The following is a 21,087-nucleotide window of genomic DNA, read 5'->3' on the forward strand; positions in this document are numbered from 1 at the left end:
ACCGTTTTTTTTTTCTAAAATACCACATCTCAGCCAGATGTAATATATAGATTGACAAGAAGTTTCCAGATGCCGAGATAGCTCAGTTGGGAGAGCGTCAGACTGAAGATCTGAAGGTCCCTGGTTCAAAACCATCCAAAGAAACATGAACTGTCCCGGGTCTCGGCAGAATTTTGGTCACCGGTTTTTTTTCTAAAATACCACATCTCAGCCAGATATAATACATAGATTGACAAGAAGTTTTCAGATGCCGAGATAGCGCAGTTGGGAGAGCGTCAGACTGAAGATCTGAAGGTCCCAGGTTAAAAACCATCCAAACATACATGAACTTTCTCGGCAGAATTTCGGTCACCGTTTTTTTCTTCTAAAATACCACATCTCAGTCAGATATAATACATAGATTGACAAGAAGTTTCCAGATGCCGAGATAGCTCAGTTGGGAGAGCGTCAGACTGAAGATCTAAAGGTCCCTGGTTCAAAACCATCCAAAGAAACATGAACTGTCCCGGGTCTCGGCAGAATTTTGGTCACCGTTTTTTCTTCTAACATACCACCTCTCAGCCAGATATACTACATAGATTGAAAGGAAGTTTCCAGATGCCGAGATAGCTCAGTTGGGAGAGCGTCAGACTGAAGATCTGAAGGTCCCTGGTTCAAAACCATCCAATGAAAGATGAACTGTCCCGGGTCTCGGCAGAATTTTGGTCACCGGATTTTTTTTCTAAAATACCACATCTCAGCCATATATAATAAATAGATTGACAAGAAGTTTCCAGATGCCGAGATGGCTCAGTTGGGAGAGCGTCAGACTGAAGATCTGAAGGTCCCTGGTTCAAAACTATCCAAAGAAACATGAACTGTGTCGGGTCCCGGCAGAATTTTGGTCACCGTTTTTTTTTTTCTAAAATACCACATCTCAGCCAGATATAATACATAGATTGACAAGAAGTTTCCAAATGCCGAGATAGCTCAGTTGGGAGAGCGTCAGACTGAAGATCTGAAGGTCCCTGGTTCAAAACCATCCAAAGAAACATGAACTGTCCCGGGTCTCGGCAGAATTTTGGTCACCGGTTTTTCTTTCTGAAATACCACATCTCAGCCAGATATAATACATAGATTGACAAGAAGTTTCCAGATGCCGAGATAGCTCAGTTGGGAGAGCGTCAGACTGAAGATCTGAAGGTCCCTGGTTCAAAACCATCCAAAGAAACATGAACTGTCCCGGGTCTCGGCAGAATTTTGGTCACCGGTTTTTCTTTCTGAAATACCACACTCAGCCAGATATAATACATAGATTGACAAGAAGTTTCCAGATGCCGAGATAGCTCAGTTGGGAGAGCGTCAGACTGAAGATCTGAAGGTCCCTGGTTCAAAACCATCCAAAGAAACATGAACTGTCCCGGGTCTCGGCAGAATTTTGGTCACCGTTTTTTTTTTCTAAAATACCACATCTCAGCCAGATGTAATACATAGATTGACAAGAAGTTTCCAGATGCCGAGATAGCTCAGTTGGAAGAGCGTCAGACTGAAGATCTGAAGGTCCCTGGTTCAAAACCATCCAAAGAAACATGAACTGTCCCGGGTCTCGGCAGAATTTTGGTCACCGTTTTTTTTCTAAAATACCACATCTCAGCCAGATATAATACATAGATTGACAAGAAGTTTTCAGATGCCGAGATAGCGCAGTTGGGAGAGCGTCAGACTGAAGATCTGAAGGTCCCAGGTTAAAAACCATCCAAACATACATGAACTTTCTCGGCAGAATTTCGGTCACCGTTTTTTCTTCTAAAATACCACATCTCAGTCAGATATAATACATAGATTGACAAGAAGTTTCCAGATGCCGAGATAGCTCAGTTGGGAGAGCGTCAGACTGAAGATCTAAAGGTCCCTGGTTCAAAACCATCCAAAGAAACATGAACTGTCCCGGGTCTCGGCAGAATTTTGGTCACCGTTTTTTCTTCTAACATACCACCTCTCAGCCAGATATACTACATAGATTGACAAGAAATTTCCAGATGCCGAGATAGCTCAGTTGGGAGAGCGTCAGACTGAAGATCTGAAGGTCCCTGGTTCAAAACCATCCAATGAAACATGAACTGTCCCGGGTCTCGGCAGAATTTTGGTCACCGGATTTTTTTTCTAAAATACCACATCTCAGCCAGATATAATACATAGATTGACAAGAAGTTTCCAGATGCCGAGATAGCTCAGTTGGGAGAGCGTCAGACTGAAGATTTGAAGGTCCCTGGTTCAAAACTATCCAAAGAAACATGAACTGTCCCGGGTCACGGCAGAATTTTGGTCACCGGTTTTTTTTTTAAATACCACATCTCAGCCAGATATAATACATAGATTGACAAGAAGTTTCCAGATCCCGAGATAGCTCAATTGGGAGAGCGTCAGACTGAAGATCTGAATGTCCCAGGTTCAAAACTATCCAAAGAAACATGAACTGACCCGGGTCTCGGCAGAATTTTGGTCACCGTTTTTTTTTTCTAAAATACCACATCTCAGCCAGATACAATACATAGATTGACAAGAAGTTTTCAGATGCCGAGATAGCGCAGTTGGGAGAGCGTCAGACTGAAGATCTGAAGGTCCCAGGTTAAAAACCATCCAAACATACAAAATGTATCGGCAGAATTTTGGTCACCGTTTTTTTCTTCTAAAATACCACATCTCAGCCAGATATAATACATAGATTGACAAGAAGTTTCCAGATGCCGAGATAGCTCAGTTGGGAGAGCGTCAGACTGAATATCTGAAGGTCAAAACCATCCAAAGAAACATGAACTGTCCCGGGTCTCGGCAGAATTTTGGTCACCGTTTTTTCTTCTAACATACCACCTCTCAGCCAGATATATTACATAGATTGACAAGAAGTTTTCAGATGCCGAGAGAGCTCAGTTGGGAGAGCGTCAGACTGAAGATCTGAAGGTCCCAGGTTCAAAACTATCCAAAGAAACATGAACTGTCCCGGGTCTCGGCAGAATTTTGGTCACCGTTTTTTTTTTTCTAAAATACCACATCTTAGCCAGATATAATACATAGATTGACAAGAAGTTTCCAGATGCCGAGATAGCTCAGTTGGGAGAGCGTCAGACTGAAGATCTGAAGGTCCCTGGTTCAAAACCATCCAAAGAAACATGAACTATCCCGGGTCTCGGCAGAAATTTGGTCACCGTTTTTTCTTCTAACATACCACCTCTCAGCCAGATATATTACATAGATTGACAAGAAGTTTCGAGATGCCAAGATAGCTCAGTTAGGAGAGCGTCAGACTGAAGATCTGAAGGTCCCTGGTTCAAAACCATCCAAAGAAACATGAACTGTCCCGGGTCTCGGCAGAATTTTGGTCACCGTTTTTTCTTCTAACATACCACCTCTCAGCCAGATATATTACATAGATTGACAAGAAGTTTTCAGATGCCGAGATAGCGCAGTTGGGAGAGCGTCAGACTGAAGATCTGAAGGTCCCAGGTTAAAAACCATCCAAACATACATGAACTTTCTCGGCAGAATTTCGGTCACCGTTTTTTTCTTCTAACATACCACCTCTCAGCCAGATATACTACATAGATTGAAAGGAAGTTTCCAGATGCCGAGATAGCTCAGTTGGGAGAGCGTCAGACTGAAGATCTGAAGGTCCCTGGTTCAAAACCATCCAATGAAAGATGAACTGTCCCGGGTCTCGGCAGAATTTTGGTCACCGGATTTTTTTTCTAAAATACCACATCTCAGCCATATATAATAAATAGATTGACAAGAAGTTTCCAGATGCCGAGATGGCTCAGTTGGGAGAGCGTCAGACTGAAGATCTGAAGGTCCCTGGTTCAAAACTATCCAAAGAAACATGAACTGTGTCGGGTCCCGGCAGAATTTTGGTCACCGTTTTTTTTTTTCTAAAATACCACATCTCAGCCAGATATAATACATAGATTGACAAGAAGTTTCCAAATGCCGAGATAGCTCAGTTGGGAGAGCGTCAGACTGAAGATCTGAAGGTCCCTGGTTCAAAACCATCCAAAGAAACATGAACTGTCCGGGTCTCGGCAGAATTTTGGTCACCGGTTTTTCTTTCTGAAATACCACATCTCAGCCAGATATAATACATAGATTGACAAGAAGTTTCCAGATGCCGAGATAGCTCAGTTGGGAGAGCGTCAGACTGAAGATCTGAAGGTCCCTGGTTCAAAACCATCCAAAGAAACATGAACTGTCCCGGGTCTCGGCAGAATTTTGGTCACCGGTTTTTCTTTCTGAAATACCACACTCAGCCAGATATAATACATAGATTGACAAGAAGTTTCCAGATGCCGAGATAGCTCAGTTGGGAGAGCGTCAGACTGAAGATCTGAAGGTCCCTGGTTCAAAACCATCCAAAGAAACATGAACTGTCCCGGGTCTCGGCAGAATTTTGGTCACCGTTTTTTTTTTCTAAAATACCACATCTCAGCCAGATGTAATACATAGATTGACAAGAAGTTTCCAGATGCCGAGATAGCTCAGTTGGAGAGCGTCAGACTGAAGATCTGAAGGTCCCTGGTTCAAACCATCCAAAGAAACATGAACTGTCCCGGGTCTCGGCAGAATTTTGGTCACCGGTTTTTTTTCTAAAATACCACATCTCAGCCAGATATAATACATAGATTGACAAGAAGTTTTCAGATGCCGAGATAGCGCAGTTGGGAGAGCGTCAGACTGAAGATCTGAAGGTCCCAGGTTAAAAACCATCCAAACATACATGAACTTTCTCGGCAGAATTTCGGTCACCGTTTTTTCTTCTAAAATACCACATCTCAGTCAGATATAATACATAGATTGACAAGAAGTTTCCAGATGCCGAGATAGCTCAGTTGGGAGAGCGTCAGACTGAAGATCTAAAGGTCCCTGGTTCAAAACCATCCAAAGAAACATGAACTGTCCCGGGTCTCGGCAGAATTTTGGTCACCGTTTTTTCTTCTAACATACCACATCTCAGCCAGATATACTACATATAGATTGACAAGAAATTTCCAGATGCCGAGATAGCTCAGTTGGGAGAGCGTCAGACTGAAGATCTGAAGGTCCCTGGTTCAAAACCATCCAATGAAACATGAACTGTCCCGGGTCTCGGCAGAATTTTGGTCACCGGATTTTTTTTCTAAAATACCACATCTCAGCCAGATATAATACATAGATTGACAAGAAGTTTCCAGATGCCGAGATAGCTCAGTTGGGAGAGCGTCAGACTGAAGATCTGAAGGTCCCTGGTTCAAAACTATCCAAAGAAACATGAACTGTCCCGGGTCACGGCAGAATTTTGGTCACCGGTTTTTTTTTTTTAAATACCACATCTCAGCCAGATATAATACATAGATTGACAAGAAGTTTCCAGATGCCGAGATAGCTCAGTTGGGAGAGCGTCAGACTGAAGATCTGAATGTCCCAGGTTCAAAACTATCCAAAGAAACATGAACTGACCCGGGTCTCGGCAGAATTTTGGTCACCGTTTTTTTTTCTAAAATACCACATCTCAGCCAGATACAATACATAGATTGACAAGAAGTTTTCAGATGCCGAGATAGCGCAGTTGGGAGAGCGTCAGACTGAAGATCTGAAGGTCCCAGGTTAAAAACCATCCAAACATACAAAATGTATCGGCAGAATTTTGGTCACCGTTTTTTTCTTCTAAAATACCACATCTCAGCCAGATATAATACATAGATTGACAAGAAGTTTCCAGATGCCGAGATAGCTCAGTTGGGAGAGCGTCAGACTGAATATCTGAAGGTCAAAACCATCAAAGAAACATGAACTGTCCGGGTCTCGGCAGAAATTTTGGTCACCGTTTTTTCTTCTAACATACCACCTCTCAGCCAGATATATTACATAGATTGACAAGAAGTTTTCAGATGCCGAGAGAGCTCAGTTGGGAGAGCGTCAGACTGAAGATCTGAAGGTCCCAGGTTCAAAACTATCCAAAGAAACATGAACTGTCCCGGGTCTCGGCAGAATTTTGGTCACCGTTTTTTTTTTTCTAAAATACCACATCTTAGCCAGATATAATACATAGATTGACAAGAAGTTTCCAGATGCCGAGATAGCTCAGTTGGGAGAGCGTCAGACTGAAGATCTGAAGGTCCCTGGTTCAAAACCATCCAAAGAAACATGAACTATCCGGGTCTCGGCAGAAATTTGGTCACCGTTTTTTCTTCTAACATACCACCTCTCAGCCAGATATATTACATAGATTGACAAGAAGTTTCGAGATGCCAAGATAGCTCAGTTAGGAGAGCGTCAGACTGAAGATCTGAAGGTCCCTGGTTCAAAACCATCCAAAGAAACATGAACTGTCCCGGGTCTCGGCAGAATTTTGGTCACCGTTTTTTCTTCTAACATACCACCTCTCAGCCAGATATATTACATAGATTGACAAGAAGTTTTCAGATGCCGAGAGAGCTCAGTCGGGAGAGCGTCAGACTGAAGATCTGAAGGTCCCTGGTTCAAAACTATCCAAAGAAACATGAACTGTCCCGGGGGTCTGCAGAATTTTGGTCACCCTTTTTTTTTCTAAAATACCACATCTCAGCCAGATATAATACATAGATTGACAAGAAGTTTCCAGATGCCGAGATAGCTCAGTTGGGAGAGCGTCAGACTGAAGATCTGAAGGTCCCTGGTTCAAAACCATCCAAAGAAACATGAACTCGGCAGAATTTTGGTCACCGGTTTTTCTTTCTGAAATACCACACTCAGCCAGATATAATACATAGATTGACAAGAAGTTTCCAGATGCCGAGATAGCTCAGTTGGGAGAGCGTCAGACTGAAGATCTGAAGGTCCCTGGTTCAAAACCATCCAAAGAAACATGAACTGTCCCGGGTCTCGGCAGAATTTTGGTCACCGTTTTTTTTTCTAAAATACCACATCTCAGCCAGATGTAATATATAGATTGACAAGAAGTTTCCAGATGCCGAGATAGCTCAGTTGGGAGAGCGTCAGACTGAAGATCTGAAGGTCCCTGGTTCAAAACTATCCAAAGAAACATGAACTGTCCCGGGTCTCGGCAGAATTTTGGTCACCGGTTTTTTTTTCTAAAATACCACATCTCAGCCAGATATAATACATAGATTGACAAGAAGTTTTCAGATGCCGAGATAGCGCAGTTGGGAGAGCGTCAGACTGAAGATCTGAAGGTCCCAGGTTAAAAACCATCCAAACATACATGAACTTTCTCGGCAGAATTTCGGTCACCGTTTTTTCTTCTAAAATACCACATCTCAGTCAGATATAATACATAGATTGACAAGAAGTTTCCAGATGCCGAGATAGCTCAGTTGGGAGAGCGTCAGACTGAAGATCTAAAGGTCCCTGGTTCAAAACCATCCAAAGAAACATGAACTGTCCCGGGTCTCGGCAGAATTTTGGTCACCGTTTTTTCTTCTAACATACCACCTCTCAGCCAGATATACTATATAGATTGACAAGAAGTTTCCAGATGCCGAGATAGCTCAGTTGGGAGAGCGTCAGACTGAAGATCTGAAGGTCCCTGGTTCAAAACCATCCAATGAAACATGAACTGTCCCGGGTCTCGGCAGAATTTTGGTCACCGGATTTTTTTTCTAAAATACCACATCTCAGCCAGATATAATACATAGATTGACAAGAAGTTTCCAGATGCCGAGATAGCTCAGTTGGGAGAGCGTCAGACTGAAGATCTGAAGGTCCCTGGTTCAAAACTATCCAAAGAAACATGAACTGTGTCGGGTCTCGGCAGAATTTTGGTCACCGTTTTTTTTTTTCTAAAATACCACATCTCAGCCAGATATAATACATAGATTGACAAGAAGTTTCCAAATGCCGAGATAGCTCAGTTGGGAGAGCGTCAGACTGAAGATCTGAAGGTCCCTGGTTCAAACCATCCAAAGAAACATGAACTGTCCCGGGTCTCGGCAGAATTTTGGTCACCGGATTTTTTTCTAAAATACCACATCTCAGCCAGATATAATACATAGATTGACAAGAAGTTTCCAGATGCCGAGATAGCTCAGTTGGGAGAGCGTCAGACTGAAGATCTGAAGGTCCTGGTTCAAAACTATCAAAGAAACATGAACTGTCCGGGTCTCGGCAGAATTTTGGTCACCGGTTTTTTTTTTTAAATACCACATCTCAGCCAGATATAATACATAGATTGACAAGAAGTTTCCAGATCCCGAGATAGCTCAATTGGGAGAGCGTCAGACTGAAGATCTGAAGGTCCCAGGTTCAAAACTATCCAAAGAAACATGAACTGTCCCGGGTCTCGGCAGAATTTTGGTCACCGTTTTTTTTTCTAAAATACCACATCTCAGCCAGATACAATACATAGATTGACAAGAAGTTTCCAGATGCCGAGAGATAGCTCAGTTGGGAGAGCGTCAGACTGAAGATCTGAAGGTCCCTGGTTCAAAACTATCCAAAGGAAACATGAACTGTGTCGGGTCTCGGCAGAATTTTGGTCACCGTTTTTTTTTTTCTAAAATACCACATCTCAGCCAGATATAATACATAGATTGACAAGAAGTTTCCAAATGCCGAGATAGCTCAGTTGGGAGAGCGTCAGACTGAAGATCTGAAGGTCCCTGGTTCAAAACCATCCAAAGAAACATGAACTGTCCCGGGTCTCGGCAGAATTTTGGTCACCGGATTTTTTTTCTAAAATACCACATCTCAGCCAGATATAATACATAGATTGACAAGAAGTTTCCAGATGCCGAGATAGCTCAGTTGGGAGAGCGTCAGACTGAAGATCTGAAGGTCCCTGGTTCAAAACTATCCAAAGAAACATGAACTGTCCCGGGTCTCGGCAGAATTTTGGTCACCGGTTTTTTTTTTTAAATACCACATCTCAGCCAGATATAATACATAGATTGACAAGAAGTTTCCAGATCCCGAGATAGCTCAATTGGGAGAGCGTCAGACTGAAGATCTGAAGGTCCCAGGTTCAAAACTATCCAAAGAAACATGAACTGTCCCGGGTCTCGGCAGAATTTTGGTCACGGTTTTTTTTTCTAAAATACCACATCTCAGCCAGATACAATACATAGATTGACAAGAAGTTTTCAGATGCCGAGATAGCGCAGTTGGGAGAGCGTCAGACTGAAGATCTGAAGGTCCCATGTTAAAAACCATCCAAACATACATGAACTGTCTCGGCAGAATTTTGGTCACCGTTTTTTTCTTCTAAAATACCACATCTCAGCCAGATATAATACATAGATTGACAAGAAGTTTCCAGATGCCGAGATAGCTCAGTTGGGAGAGCGTCAGACTGAATATCTGAAGGTCAAAACCATCCAAAGAAACATGAACTGTCCCGGGTCTCGGCAGAATTTTGGTCACCGTTTTTTTCTTCTAACATACCACTTCTCAGCCAGATATACTACATAGATTGACAAGAAGTTTCCAGATGCCGAGATAGCTCAGTTGGGAGAGCGTCTGAGAGAAGATATGAGTGTCCCTGGTTCAAAACCATCCAATGAAACATGAACTGTCCGGGTCTCGGCAGAATTTTGGTCACCGGATTTTTTTTTCTAAAATACCACATCTCAGCCAGATATAATACATAGATTGACAAGAAGTGTCCAGATGCCGAGATAGCTCAGTTGGGAGAGCGTCAGACTGAAGATCTGAAGGTCCCTGGTTCAAAACCATCCAAAGAAACATGAACTGTCCCGGGTCTCGGCAGAATTTTGGTCACCGGTTTTTCTTTCTGAAATACCACATCTCAGCCAGATATAATACATAGATTGACAAGAAGTTTCCAGATGCCGAGATAGCTCAGTTGGGAGAGCGTCAGACTGAAGATCTGAAGGTCCCTGGTTCAAAACCATCCAAAGAAACATGAACTCGGCAGAATTTTGGTCACCGGTTTTTCTTTCTGAAATACCACACTCAGCCAGATATAATACATAGATTGACAAGAAGTTTCCAGATGCCGAGATAGCTCAGTTGGGAGAGCGTCAGACTGAAGATCTGAAGGTCCCTGGTTCAAAACCATCGAAAGAAACATGAACTGTCCCGGGTCTCGGCAGAATTTTGGTCACCGTTTTTTTTTCTAAAATACCACATCTCAGCCAGATGTAATATATAGATTGACAAGAAGTTTCCAGATGCCGAGATAGCTCAGTTGGGAGAGCGTCAGACTGAAGATCTGAAGGTCCCTGGTTCAAACCATCCAAAGAAACATGAACTGTCCCGGGTCTCGGCAGAATTTTGGTCACCGGTTTTTTTTCTAAAATACCACATCTCAGCCAGATATAATACATAGATTGACAAGAAGTTTTCAGATGCCGAGATAGCGCAGTTGGGAGAGCGTCAGACTGAAGATCTGAAGGTCCAGGTTAAAAACCATCCAAACATACATGAACTTTCTCGGCAGATTTCGGTCACCGTTTTTTTCTTCTAAAATACCACATCTCAGTCAGATATAATACATAGATTGACAAGAAGTTTCCAGATGCCGAGATAGCTCAGTTGGGAGAGCGTCAGACTGAAGATCTAAAGGTCCCTGGTTCAAAACCATCCAAAGAAACATGAACTGTCCCGGGTCTCGGCAGAATTTTGGTCACCGTTTTTTCTTCTAACATACCACCTCTCAGCCAGATATACTACATAGATTGAAAGAAAGTTTCCAGATGCCGAGATAGCTCAGTTGGGAGAGCGTTAGACTGAAGATCTGAAGGTCCCTGGTTCAAACCATCCAATGAAAGATGAACTGTCCCGGTCTCGGCAGAATTTTGGTCACCCGATTTTTTTTCTAAAATACCACATCTCAGCCATATATAATACATAGATTGACAAGAAGTTTCCAGATGCCGAGATGGCTCAGTTGGGAGAGCGTCAGACTGAAGATCTGAAGGTCCCTGGTTCAAAACTATCCAAAGAAACATGAACTGTGTCGGGTCTCGGCAGAATTTTGGTCACCGTTTTTTTTTTTCTAAAATACCACATCTCAGCCAGATATAATACATAGATTGACAAGAAGTTTCCAAATGCCGAGATAGCTCAGTTGGGAGAGCGTCAGACTGAAGATCTGAAGGTCCCTGGTTCAAAACCATCCAAAGAAACATGAACTGTCCGGGTCTCGGCAGAATTTTGGTCACCGGTTTTTCTTTCTGAAATACCACATCTCAGCCAGATATAATACATAGATTGACAAGAAGTTTCCAGATGCCGAGATAGCTCAGTTGGGAGAGCGTCAGACTGAAGATCTGAAGGTCCCTGGTTCAAAACCATCCAAAGAAACATGAACTGTCCCGGGTCTCGGCAGAATTTTGGTCATCGGTTTTTCTTTCTGAAATACCACACTCAGCCAGATATAATACATAGATTGACAAGAAGTTTCCAGATGCCGAGATAGCTCAGTTGGGAGAGCGTCAGACTGAAGATCTGAAGGTCCCTGGTTCAAAACCATCCAAAGAAACATGAACTGTCCCGGGTCTCGGCAGAATTTTGGTCACCGTTTTTTTTTTCTAAAATACCACATCTCAGCCAGATGTAATACATAGATTGACAAGAAGTTTCCAGATGCCGAGATAGCTCAGTTGGAAGAGCGTCAGACTGAAGATCTGAAGGTCCCTGGTTCAAACCATCCAAAGAAACATGAACTGTCCCGGGTCTCGGCAGAATTTTGGTCACCGGTTTTTTTTCTAAAATACCACATCTCAGCCAGATATAATACATAGATTGACAAGAAGTTTTCAGATGCCGAGATAGCGCAGTTGGGAGAGCGTCAGACTGAAGATCTGAAGGTCCCAGGTTAAAACCATCCAAACATACATGAACTTTCTCGGCAGAATTTCGGTCACCGTTTTTTTTCTTCTAAAATACCACATCTCAGTCAGATATAATACATAGATTGACAAGAAGTTTCCAGATGCCGAGATAGCTCAGTTGGGAGAGCGTCAGACTGAAGATCTGAAGGTCCCTGGTTCAAAACCATCCAAAGAAACATGAACTGTCCCGGGTCTCGGCAGAATTTTGGTCACCGTTTTTTCTTCTAACATACCACCTCTCAGCCAGATATACTACATAGATTGACAAGAAGTTTCCAGATGCCGAGATAGCTCAGTTGGGAGAGCGTCAGACTGAAGATCTGAAGGTCCCTGGTTCAAAACCATCCAATGAAACATGAACTGTCCCGGGTCTCGGCAGAATTTTGGTCACCGGATTTTTTTTCTAAAATACCACATCTCAGCCAGATATAATACATAGATTGACAAGAAGTTTCCAGATGCCGAGATAGCTCAGTTGGGAGAGCGTCAGACTGAAGATCTGAAGGTCCCTGGTTCAAAACTATCCAAAGAAACATGAACTGTCCCGGGTCTCGGCAGAATTTTGGTCACCGGTTTTTTTTTTAAATACCACATCTCAGCCAGATATAATACATAGATTGACAAGAAGTTTCCAGATCCGAGATAGCTCAATTGGGAGAGCGTCAGATGAAGATCTGAATGTCCCAGGTTCAAAACTATCCAAAGAAACATGAACTGACCCGGGTCTCGGCAGAATTTTGGTCACCGTTTTTTTTTTCTAAAATACCACATCTCAGCCAGATACAATACATAGATTGACAAGAAGTTTTCAGATGCCGAGATAGCGCAGTTGGGAGAGCGTCAGACTGAAGATCTGAAGGTCCCAGGTTAAAAACCATCCAAACATACAAAATGTATCGGCAGAATTTTGGTCACCGTTTTTTTCTTCTAAAATACCACATCTCAGCCAGATATAATACATAGATTGACAAGAAGTTTCCAGATGCCGAGATAGCTCAGTTGGGAGAGCGTCAGACTGAATATCTGAAGGTCAAAACCATCCAAAGAAACATGAACTGTCCCGGGTCTCGGCAGAATTTTGGTCACCGTTTTTTCTTTTAACATACCACCTCTCAGCCAGATATATTACATAGATTGACAAGAAGTTTTCAGATGCCGAGAGAGCTCAGTTGGGAGAGCGTCAGACTGAAGATCTGAAGGTCCCTGGTTCAAAACTATCCAAAGAAACATGAACTGTCCCGGGTCTCGGCAGAATTTTGGTCACCGTTTTTTTTTCTAAAATACCACATCTCAGCCAGATATAATACATGGATTGACAAGAAGTTTCCAGATGCCGAGATAGCTCAGTTGGGAGAGCGTCAGACTGAAGATCTGAAGGTCCCTGGTTCAAAACCATCCAAAGAAACATGAACTATCCTGGGTCTCGGCAGAAATTTGGTCACCGTTTTTTCTTCTAACATACCACCTCTCAGCCAGATATATTACATAGATTGACAAGAAGTTTCGAGATGCCAAGATAGCTCAGTTAGGAGAGCGTCAGACTGAAGATCTGAAGGTCCCTGGTTCAAAACCATCCAAAGAAACATGAACTGTCCCGGGTCTCGGCAGAATTTTGGTCACCGTTTTTTCTTCTAACATACCACCTCTCAGCCAGATATATTACATAGATTGACAAGAAGTTTTCAGATGCCGAGAGAGCTCAGTCGGGAGAGCGTCAGACTGAAGATCTGAAGGTCCCTGGTTCAAAACTATCCAAAGAAACATGAACTGTCCCGGGTCTCTGCAGAATTTTGGTCACCTTTTTTTTTTCTAAAATACCACATCTCAGCCAGATATAATACATAGATTGACAAGAAGTTTTCAGATGCCGAGATAGCGCAGTTGGGAGAGCGTCAGACTGAAGATCTGAAGGTCCCTGGTTCAAAACCATCCAATGAAAGATGAACTGTCCCGGGTCTCGGCAGAATTTTGGTCACCGGTTTTTTTTTTCTAAAATACCACATCTCAGCCAGATATAATACATAGATTGACAAGAAGTTTCCAGATGCCGAGATAGCTCAGTTGGGAGAGCGTCAGACTGAAGATCTGAAGGTCCCTGGTTCAAAACCATCCAAAGAAACATGAACTGTCCCGGGTCTCGGCAGAATTTTGGTCACCGGTTTTTCTTTCTGAAATACCACATCTCAGCCAGATATAATACATAGATTGACAAGAAGTTTCCAGATGCCGAGATAGCTCAGTTGGGAGAGCGTCAGACTGAAGATCTGAAGGTCCCTGGTTCAAAACCATCCAAAGAAACATGAACTGTCCCGGGTCTCGGCAGAATTTTGGTCACCGTTTTTTTTTTTCTAAAATACCACATCTCAGCCAGATGTAATACATAGATTGACAAGAAGTTTCCAGATGCCGAGATAGCTCAGTTGGGAGAGCGTCAGACTGAAGATCTGAAGGTCCCTGGTTCAAAACCATCCAAAGAAACATGAACTGTCCCGGGTCTCGGCAGAATTTTGGTCACCGTTTTTTTTTTTCTAAAATACCACATCTCAGCCAGATATAATACATAGATTGACAAGAAGTTTCCAGATGCCGAGATAGCTCAGTTGGGAGAGCGTCAGACTGAAGATCTGAAGGTCCCTGGTTCAAAACCATCCAAAGAAACATGAACTGTCCCGGGTCTCGGCAGAATTTTGGTCACCGTTTTTTTTTTCTAAAATACCACATCTCAGCCAGATATAATACATAGATTGACAAGAAGTTTCCAGATGCCGAGATAGCTCAGTTGGGAGAGCGTCAGACTGAAGATCTGAAGGTCCCTGGTTCAAAACCATCCAAAGAAACATGAACTGTCCCGGGTCTCGGCAGAATTTTGGTCACGTTTTTTTTTTTCTAAAATACCACATCTCAGCCAGATATAATACATAGATTGACAAGAAGTTTTCAGATGCCGAGATAGCGCATTTGGGAGAGCGTCAGACTGAAGATCTGAAGGTCCCAGGTTCAAAACTATCCAAAGAAACATGAACTGTCCCGGGTCTCGGCAGAATTTTGGTCACCGTTTTTTTCTTCTAAAATACCACATCTCAGTCAGATATAATACATAGATTGACAAGAAGTTTCCAGATGCCGAGATAGCTCAGTTGGGAGAGCGGCAGACTGAAGATCTGAAGGTCCCTGGTTCAAAACCATCCAAAGAAACATGAACTGTCCTGGGTCTCGGTAGAATTTTGGTCACCGTTTTTTCTCTCTAACATACCACCTCTCAGCCAGATATATTTCATAGATTGACAAGAAGTTTCCAGATGCCGAGATAGCTCAGTTGGGAGAGCGTCAGACTGAAGATCTGAAGGTCCCTGGTTCAAAACCATCCAAAGAAACATGAACTGTCCCGGGTCTCGGCAGAATTTTGGTCACCTTTTTTTCTTCTAACATACCACCTCTCAGCCAGATATACTACATAGATTGACAAGAAGTTTTCAGATGCCGAGATAGCTCAGTTGGGAGAGCGTCAGACTGAAGATCTGAAGGTCCCTGGTTCAAAACCATCCAAAGAAACATGAACTGTCCCTGGTCTCGGCAGAATTTTGGTCACCCGTTTTTTTTCTTCTAAAATACCACATCTCAGCCAGATATAGTTTTCAGATAGAAGTTTTCAGATGCCGAGATAGCTCAGTTGGGAGAGCGTCAGACTGAAGATCTGAAGGTCCCTGGTTCAAAACCATCCAAAGAAACATGAACTGTCCCGGGTCTCGGCAGAATTTTGGTCACCGTTTTTTTTCTAACATACCACCTCTCAGCCGGATATAATACATAGATTGACAAGAAGTTTCCAGATGCCGAGATAGCTCAGTTGGGAGAGCGTCAGACTGAAGATCTGAAGGTCCCTGGTTCAAAACCATCCAATGAAAGATGAACTGTCCCGGGTCTCGGCAGAATTTTGGTCACGGTTTTTTTTTTCTAAAATACCACATCTCAGCCAGATATAATACATAGATTGACAAGAAGTTTCCAGATGCCGAGATAGCTCAGTTGGGAGAGCGTCAGACTGAAGATCTGAAGGTCCCTGGTTCAAAACCATCCAAAGAAACATGAACTGTCCGGGTCTCGGCAGAACTTTGGTCACTGGTTTTTTTTTTTTTAATATACCACATCTCAGCCAGATATAATACATAGATTGACAAGAAGTTTCCAGATGCCGAGATAGCTCAGTTGGGAGAGCGTCAGACTGAAGATCTGAAGGTCCCTGGTTCAAAACCATCCAAAGAAACATGAACTTTCCCGGGTCTCGGCAGAATTTTGGTCACCCTTTTTTTTTTCTAAAATACCACATCTCAGCCAGATATAATACATAGATTGACAAGAAGTTTTCAGATGCCGAGATAGCGCAGTTGGGAGAGCGTCAGACTGAAGATCTGAAGGTCCCTGGTTCAAAACCATCCAATGAAAGATGAACTGTCCCGGGTCTCGGCAGAATTTTGGTCACCGGTTTTTTTTTTTAAAATACCACATCTCAGCCAGATATAATACATAGATTGACAAGAAGTTTCCAGATGCCGAGATAGCTCAGTTGGGAGAGCGTCAGACTGAAGATCTGAAGGTCCCTGGTTCAAAACCATCCAAAGAAACATGAACTGTCCCGGGTCTCGGCAGAATTTTGGTCACCGTTTTTTTTTTTAAAATACCACATCTCAGCCAGATATAATACATAGATTGACAAGAAGTTTTCAGATGCCGAGATAGCGCATTTGGGAGAGCGTCAGACTGAAGATCTGAAGGTCCCAGGTTCAAAACTATCCAAAGAAACATGAACTGTCCCGGGTCTCGGCAGAATTTTGGTCACCGTTTTTTTCTTCTAAAATACCACATCTCAGTCAGATATAATACATAGATTGACAAGAAGTTTCCAGATGCCGAGATAGCTCAGTTGGGAGAGCGGCAGACTGAAGATCTGAAGGTCCCTGGTTCAAAACCATCCAAAGAAACATGAACTGTCCCGGGTCTCGGCAGAATTTTGGTCACCGTTTTTTCTCTAACATACCACCTCTCAGCCAGATATATTTCATAGATTGACAAGAAGTTTCCAGATGCCGAGATAGCTCAGTTGGGAGAGCGTCAGACTGAAGATCTGAAGGTCCCTGGTTCAAAACCATCCAAAGAAACATGAACTGTCCCGGGTCTCGGCAGAATTTTGGTCACCTTTTTTTCTTCTAACATACCACCTCTCAGCCAGATATACTACATAGATTGACAAGAAGTTTTCAGATGCCGAGATAGCTCAGTTGGGAGAGCGTCAGACTGAAGATCTGAAGGTCCCTGGTTCAAAACCATCCAAAGAAACATGAACTGTCCCTGGTCTCGGCAGAATTTTGGTCACCCGTTTTTTTTCTTCTAAAATACCACATCTCAGCCAGATATAGTTTTCAGATAGAAGTTTTCAGATGCCGAGATAGCTCAGTTGGGAGAGCGTCAGACTGAAGATCTGAAGGTCCCTGGTTCAAAACCATCCAAAGAAACATGAACTGTCCCGGGTCTCGGCAGAATTTTGGTCACCGTTTTTTTTCTAACATACCACCTCTCAGCCGGATATAATACATAGATTGACAAGAAGTTTCCAGATGCCGAGATAGCTCAGTTGGGAGAGCGTCAGACTGAAGATCTGAAGGTCCCTGGTTCAAAACCATCCAATGAAAGATGAACTGTCCCGGGTCTCGGCAGAATTTTGGTCACGGTTTTTTTTTCTAAAATACCACATCTCAGCCAGATATAATACATAGATTGACAAGAAGTTTCCAGATGCCGAGATAGCTCAGTTGGGAGAGCGTCAGACTGAAGATCTGAAGGTCCCTGGTTCAAAACCATCCAAAGAAACATGAACTGTCCCGGGTCTCGGCAGAACTTTGGTCACTGGTTTTTTTTTTTTTAAATACCACATCTCAGCCAGATATAATACATAGATTGACAAGAAGTTTCCAGATGCCGAGATAGCTCAGTTGGGAGAGCGTCAGACTGAAGATCTGAAGGTCCCTGGTTCAAAACCATCCAAAGAAACATGAACTTCCCGGGTCTCGGCAGAATTTTGGTCACCCTTTTTTTTTTCTAAAATACCACATCTCAGCCAGATATAATACATAGATTGACAAGAAGTTTTCAGATGCCGAGATAGCGCAGTTGGGAGAGCGTCAGACTGAAGATCTGAAGGTCCCTGGTTCAAAACCATCCAATGAAAGATGAACTGTCCCGGGTCTCGGCAGAATTTTGGTCACCGTTTTTTTTTTTCTAAAATACCACATCTCAGCCAGATATAATACATAGATTGACAAGAAGTTTCCAGATGCCGAGATAGCTCAGTTGGGAGAGCGTCAGACTGAAGATCTGAAGGTCCCAGGTTAAAAACCATCCAAACATACATGAACTTTCTCGGCAGAATTTTGGTCACCGTTTTTTTTCTTCTAAAATACCACATCTCAGTCAGATATAATACATAGATTGACAAGAAGTTTCCAGATCCCGAGATAGCTCAATAGGGAGAGCGTCAGACTGAAGATCTGAAGGTCCCAGGTTCAAAACTATCCAAAGAAACATGAACTGTCCCGGGTCTCGGCAGAATTTTGGTCACCGTTTTTTTTTCTAAAATACTACATCTCAGCCAGATATAATACATAGATTGACAAGAAGTTTCCAGATGCCGAGATAGCTCAGTTGGGAGAGCGTCAGACTGAAGATCTGAAGGTCCCAGGTTAAAAACCATCCAAACATACATGAACTTTCTCGGCAGAATTTTGGTCACCGTTTTTTTCTTCTAAAATACCACATCTCAGTCAGATATAATACATAGATTGACAAGAAGTTTCCAGATCCCGAGATAGCTCAATTGGGAGAGCGTCAGACTGAAGATCTGAAGGTCCCAGGTTCAAAACTATCCAAAGAAACATGAACTGTCCCGGGTCTCGGCAGAATTTTGGTCACCGTTTTTTTTTTCTAAAATACCACATCTCAGCCAGATACAATACATAGATTGACAAGAAGTTTTCAGATGCCGAGATAGCGCAGTTGGGAGAGCGTCAGACTGAAGATCTGAAGGTCCCAGGTTAAAAACCATCCAAACATACATGAACTGTCTCGGCAGAATTTTGGTCACCGTTTTTTCTTCTAAAATACCACATCTCAGCCAGATATAATACATAGATTGACAAGAAGTTTCCAGATGCCGAGATAGCTCAGTTGGGAGAGCGTCAGACTGAAGATCTGAAGGTCCCTGGTTCAAAACCATCCAATGAAACATGAACTGTCCCGGGTCTCGGCAGAATTTTGGTCACCGTTTTTTTTCTAAAATACCACATCTCAGCCAGATATAATACATAGATTGACAAGAAGTTTCCAGATGCCGAGATAGCTCAGTTGGGAGAGCGTCAGACTGAAGATCTGAAGGTCCCAGGTTCAAAACCATCCAAACATACATGAACTGTCTCGGCAGAATTTTGGTCACCGTTTTTTTTTCTGAAATACCACCTCTCAGCCAGAATTTGATAAAACACCAAGAATTAATTTTAATAAGGAAAGAATATTTGACCCGATCCGTCATGTGTAGGTCTATGGCCCTTTAATATTCTGGGCTCGTTCCGTTACTGGTGTCAAAATTAAATGATATTGGATAACAAGTTATTGTTAAAAAAAATACATTGCCGAGACCCGGGACAGTTTCTTTGAAAAGGAGTTAAATTTTCTTCGGATTGGAAGAGACATGTCACATAGCTCACCGTACACCATGTTAATGTATTGTAGGTGTCAGTACGGTGGAAACTGTATTTTTTACGCCAAAGAGAGTATAGGAAGATGGCAGGAACAGCATCTTTATCGGCATATTTCACAGCGCTATCCCTCTCCATCTTTATAAATACACCAGTTCGGATTTTGGTCAAATAACCTTTTATTCTTTCCGTATATTAAGCAGATTTCAAAGCAAGATATTAAGTGAGCATACCTTACATAGCTGGATGCAGAAATTGAATAGACCAGGTGAATAGAATAACACACCAAACCCTCCATGAAGGCATTAACAAAACCTACTTTGAATACATTAGCATGTCGTTATAACAAATTTGAAATACTTGGCCGACTGTGAAATACTCGTCGCCAGATGCACTGTTTTTTGTGGAGCTAATTAAAAATAAAATTCAAAAGAATATGTATGAATAATCAAGACATCAAATATCTCATTGAATATCAAACCACCATCTCACTTTCGTACAAGCATGACATATGACCTTCTTCTGACCATGCGCAGAATGGAACTCCGAATTGGCTTATTGTCAGTGTCGGATCAAGGTAGGGGCATATCCGCCCCCCCCCCCCCCCCCTCTTGAGATACACACCAAAATTATTGTTAAGGGGGAATATGTCATGGATACGCAAGTGGAGTTCCTTTTTTTTATTGGCTTGTCAAATTTTCCCTGGAACTAAATAACCACGACAATGGCAAATTACAATGATTGTTGCTCTATGGAGACTCGGACTCTGCACACGCAGTGAGACTCGACAAACACTCTAGAACTTTAGAGACCGTAACACCGGGCGCGACACCATCGAGATGAACGGATGACGGCGAATGTCTCTCAACTGTCTAACAAAAAAAAGATATTATAGTTCAACTATAATAATTATATAAAATGGCTTTTCCTATGTTGCATTGGAAGATTGACGGTAGTGATATCCTGGGGCGGTATTCTGAACATTGTCTTATCTCCATATTTTATCTTATCTCAGAGATATGACAAAATCGGTATTCTGGGGCGGTATTCTGAACATTGTCTTATCTCCATATTTTATCTTATCTCAGAGATATGACAAAATCGGTATTCTGGTGGATGTCATAACTTTTGTCACAAAAATTGTCATAAATTTTGTCTTATCTCTTTGGCGCGCACCAAAAATACGCCGTTTTGATGCGCGTAATTCTTTTATACAAGCAAAAGATATGACAAAAGTCATGACAGGGGGTAGCAGTCATAAATTTTGTCATATCTTTTAGTACCAAATATCCCGATACCCTGCCGACTGAATGTCAAGCATATAACGATATCATTTAGATTAGATTGTGGCATAAGTTCACTCATCATCCACGACAATTTTAAGAATTATTTTGTCATGCTACAATTAGTTAGGCCCTACATATTAATTTCTCCCTTTTTTCTCTGTTTTCCTTATTTTTCTACTTCTCCTCTAAAATCCTTCACAGCTCCCTGTCTCTCTTTGTAATTAAGCGCATCAATATTCGCGTAGTTGCGCGATG

General features: G+C 42.5%; 33 non-coding genes across 33 annotated transcripts; all 33 read left to right on the forward strand.

Annotated features, from left to right (window-relative positions):
- The first annotated feature begins 1,494 nt into the window (after positions 1-1,494).
- On the forward strand, positions 1,495-1,591 carry TRNAF-GAA. The gene has a single exon. It is a non-coding gene; the product is annotated as a tRNA-Phe (tRNA).
- A 4,488-nt stretch (positions 1,592-6,079) lies between these two features.
- On the forward strand, positions 6,080-6,175 carry TRNAF-GAA. The gene has a single exon. It is a non-coding gene; the product is annotated as a tRNA-Phe (tRNA).
- A 1,310-nt stretch (positions 6,176-7,485) lies between these two features.
- TRNAF-GAA lies at positions 7,486-7,582 on the forward strand. Its single transcript has one exon. It is a non-coding gene; the product is annotated as a tRNA-Phe (tRNA).
- A 262-nt stretch (positions 7,583-7,844) lies between these two features.
- Positions 7,845-7,940, forward strand: TRNAF-GAA. Its single transcript has one exon. It is a non-coding gene; the product is annotated as a tRNA-Phe (tRNA).
- A 617-nt stretch (positions 7,941-8,557) lies between these two features.
- Positions 8,558-8,654, forward strand: TRNAF-GAA. Its single transcript has one exon. It is a non-coding gene; the product is annotated as a tRNA-Phe (tRNA).
- Positions 8,655-8,736: 82 nt separating this feature from the next.
- On the forward strand, positions 8,737-8,833 carry TRNAF-GAA. The gene has a single exon. It is a non-coding gene; the product is annotated as a tRNA-Phe (tRNA).
- Positions 8,834-9,614: 781 nt separating this feature from the next.
- TRNAF-GAA lies at positions 9,615-9,711 on the forward strand. The gene has a single exon. It is a non-coding gene; the product is annotated as a tRNA-Phe (tRNA).
- Positions 9,712-9,960: 249 nt separating this feature from the next.
- Positions 9,961-10,057, forward strand: TRNAF-GAA. Its single transcript has one exon. It is a non-coding gene; the product is annotated as a tRNA-Phe (tRNA).
- Positions 10,058-10,138: 81 nt separating this feature from the next.
- On the forward strand, positions 10,139-10,234 carry TRNAF-GAA. Its single transcript has one exon. It is a non-coding gene; the product is annotated as a tRNA-Phe (tRNA).
- A 786-nt stretch (positions 10,235-11,020) lies between these two features.
- Positions 11,021-11,116, forward strand: TRNAF-GAA. Its single transcript has one exon. It is a non-coding gene; the product is annotated as a tRNA-Phe (tRNA).
- Positions 11,117-11,198: 82 nt separating this feature from the next.
- Positions 11,199-11,295, forward strand: TRNAF-GAA. Its single transcript has one exon. It is a non-coding gene; the product is annotated as a tRNA-Phe (tRNA).
- An 81-nt stretch (positions 11,296-11,376) lies between these two features.
- On the forward strand, positions 11,377-11,473 carry TRNAF-GAA. The gene has a single exon. It is a non-coding gene; the product is annotated as a tRNA-Phe (tRNA).
- Positions 11,474-11,555: 82 nt separating this feature from the next.
- TRNAF-GAA lies at positions 11,556-11,651 on the forward strand. Its single transcript has one exon. It is a non-coding gene; the product is annotated as a tRNA-Phe (tRNA).
- Positions 11,652-11,904: 253 nt separating this feature from the next.
- Positions 11,905-12,001, forward strand: TRNAF-GAA. The gene has a single exon. It is a non-coding gene; the product is annotated as a tRNA-Phe (tRNA).
- Positions 12,002-12,082: 81 nt separating this feature from the next.
- On the forward strand, positions 12,083-12,179 carry TRNAF-GAA. The gene has a single exon. It is a non-coding gene; the product is annotated as a tRNA-Phe (tRNA).
- Positions 12,180-12,261: 82 nt separating this feature from the next.
- TRNAF-GAA lies at positions 12,262-12,358 on the forward strand. Its single transcript has one exon. It is a non-coding gene; the product is annotated as a tRNA-Phe (tRNA).
- A 1,489-nt stretch (positions 12,359-13,847) lies between these two features.
- Positions 13,848-13,944, forward strand: TRNAF-GAA. The gene has a single exon. It is a non-coding gene; the product is annotated as a tRNA-Phe (tRNA).
- An 82-nt stretch (positions 13,945-14,026) lies between these two features.
- On the forward strand, positions 14,027-14,123 carry TRNAF-GAA. The gene has a single exon. It is a non-coding gene; the product is annotated as a tRNA-Phe (tRNA).
- An 83-nt stretch (positions 14,124-14,206) lies between these two features.
- Positions 14,207-14,303, forward strand: TRNAF-GAA. The gene has a single exon. It is a non-coding gene; the product is annotated as a tRNA-Phe (tRNA).
- Positions 14,304-14,386: 83 nt separating this feature from the next.
- TRNAF-GAA lies at positions 14,387-14,483 on the forward strand. Its single transcript has one exon. It is a non-coding gene; the product is annotated as a tRNA-Phe (tRNA).
- Positions 14,484-14,565: 82 nt separating this feature from the next.
- TRNAF-GAA lies at positions 14,566-14,662 on the forward strand. Its single transcript has one exon. It is a non-coding gene; the product is annotated as a tRNA-Phe (tRNA).
- A 440-nt stretch (positions 14,663-15,102) lies between these two features.
- On the forward strand, positions 15,103-15,199 carry TRNAF-GAA. Its single transcript has one exon. It is a non-coding gene; the product is annotated as a tRNA-Phe (tRNA).
- A 257-nt stretch (positions 15,200-15,456) lies between these two features.
- On the forward strand, positions 15,457-15,553 carry TRNAF-GAA. Its single transcript has one exon. It is a non-coding gene; the product is annotated as a tRNA-Phe (tRNA).
- An 80-nt stretch (positions 15,554-15,633) lies between these two features.
- Positions 15,634-15,730, forward strand: TRNAF-GAA. Its single transcript has one exon. It is a non-coding gene; the product is annotated as a tRNA-Phe (tRNA).
- Positions 15,731-15,812: 82 nt separating this feature from the next.
- TRNAF-GAA lies at positions 15,813-15,908 on the forward strand. Its single transcript has one exon. It is a non-coding gene; the product is annotated as a tRNA-Phe (tRNA).
- An 84-nt stretch (positions 15,909-15,992) lies between these two features.
- On the forward strand, positions 15,993-16,089 carry TRNAF-GAA. The gene has a single exon. It is a non-coding gene; the product is annotated as a tRNA-Phe (tRNA).
- Positions 16,090-16,350: 261 nt separating this feature from the next.
- On the forward strand, positions 16,351-16,447 carry TRNAF-GAA. Its single transcript has one exon. It is a non-coding gene; the product is annotated as a tRNA-Phe (tRNA).
- A 437-nt stretch (positions 16,448-16,884) lies between these two features.
- Positions 16,885-16,981, forward strand: TRNAF-GAA. The gene has a single exon. It is a non-coding gene; the product is annotated as a tRNA-Phe (tRNA).
- A 257-nt stretch (positions 16,982-17,238) lies between these two features.
- On the forward strand, positions 17,239-17,335 carry TRNAF-GAA. The gene has a single exon. It is a non-coding gene; the product is annotated as a tRNA-Phe (tRNA).
- Positions 17,336-17,415: 80 nt separating this feature from the next.
- TRNAF-GAA lies at positions 17,416-17,512 on the forward strand. The gene has a single exon. It is a non-coding gene; the product is annotated as a tRNA-Phe (tRNA).
- An 81-nt stretch (positions 17,513-17,593) lies between these two features.
- Positions 17,594-17,690, forward strand: TRNAF-GAA. The gene has a single exon. It is a non-coding gene; the product is annotated as a tRNA-Phe (tRNA).
- Positions 17,691-17,773: 83 nt separating this feature from the next.
- On the forward strand, positions 17,774-17,869 carry TRNAF-GAA. The gene has a single exon. It is a non-coding gene; the product is annotated as a tRNA-Phe (tRNA).
- Positions 17,870-19,004: 1,135 nt separating this feature from the next.
- On the forward strand, positions 19,005-19,101 carry TRNAF-GAA. The gene has a single exon. It is a non-coding gene; the product is annotated as a tRNA-Phe (tRNA).
- The last annotated feature ends 1,986 nt before the right edge of the window (positions 19,102-21,087 follow it).

The sequence above is a fragment of the Lytechinus variegatus genome, chromosome 1 (assembly GCF_018143015.1).
Source record: "Lytechinus variegatus isolate NC3 chromosome 1, Lvar_3.0, whole genome shotgun sequence".
Taxonomy (NCBI): Eukaryota; Metazoa; Echinodermata; class Echinoidea; order Temnopleuroida; family Toxopneustidae; genus Lytechinus; species Lytechinus variegatus.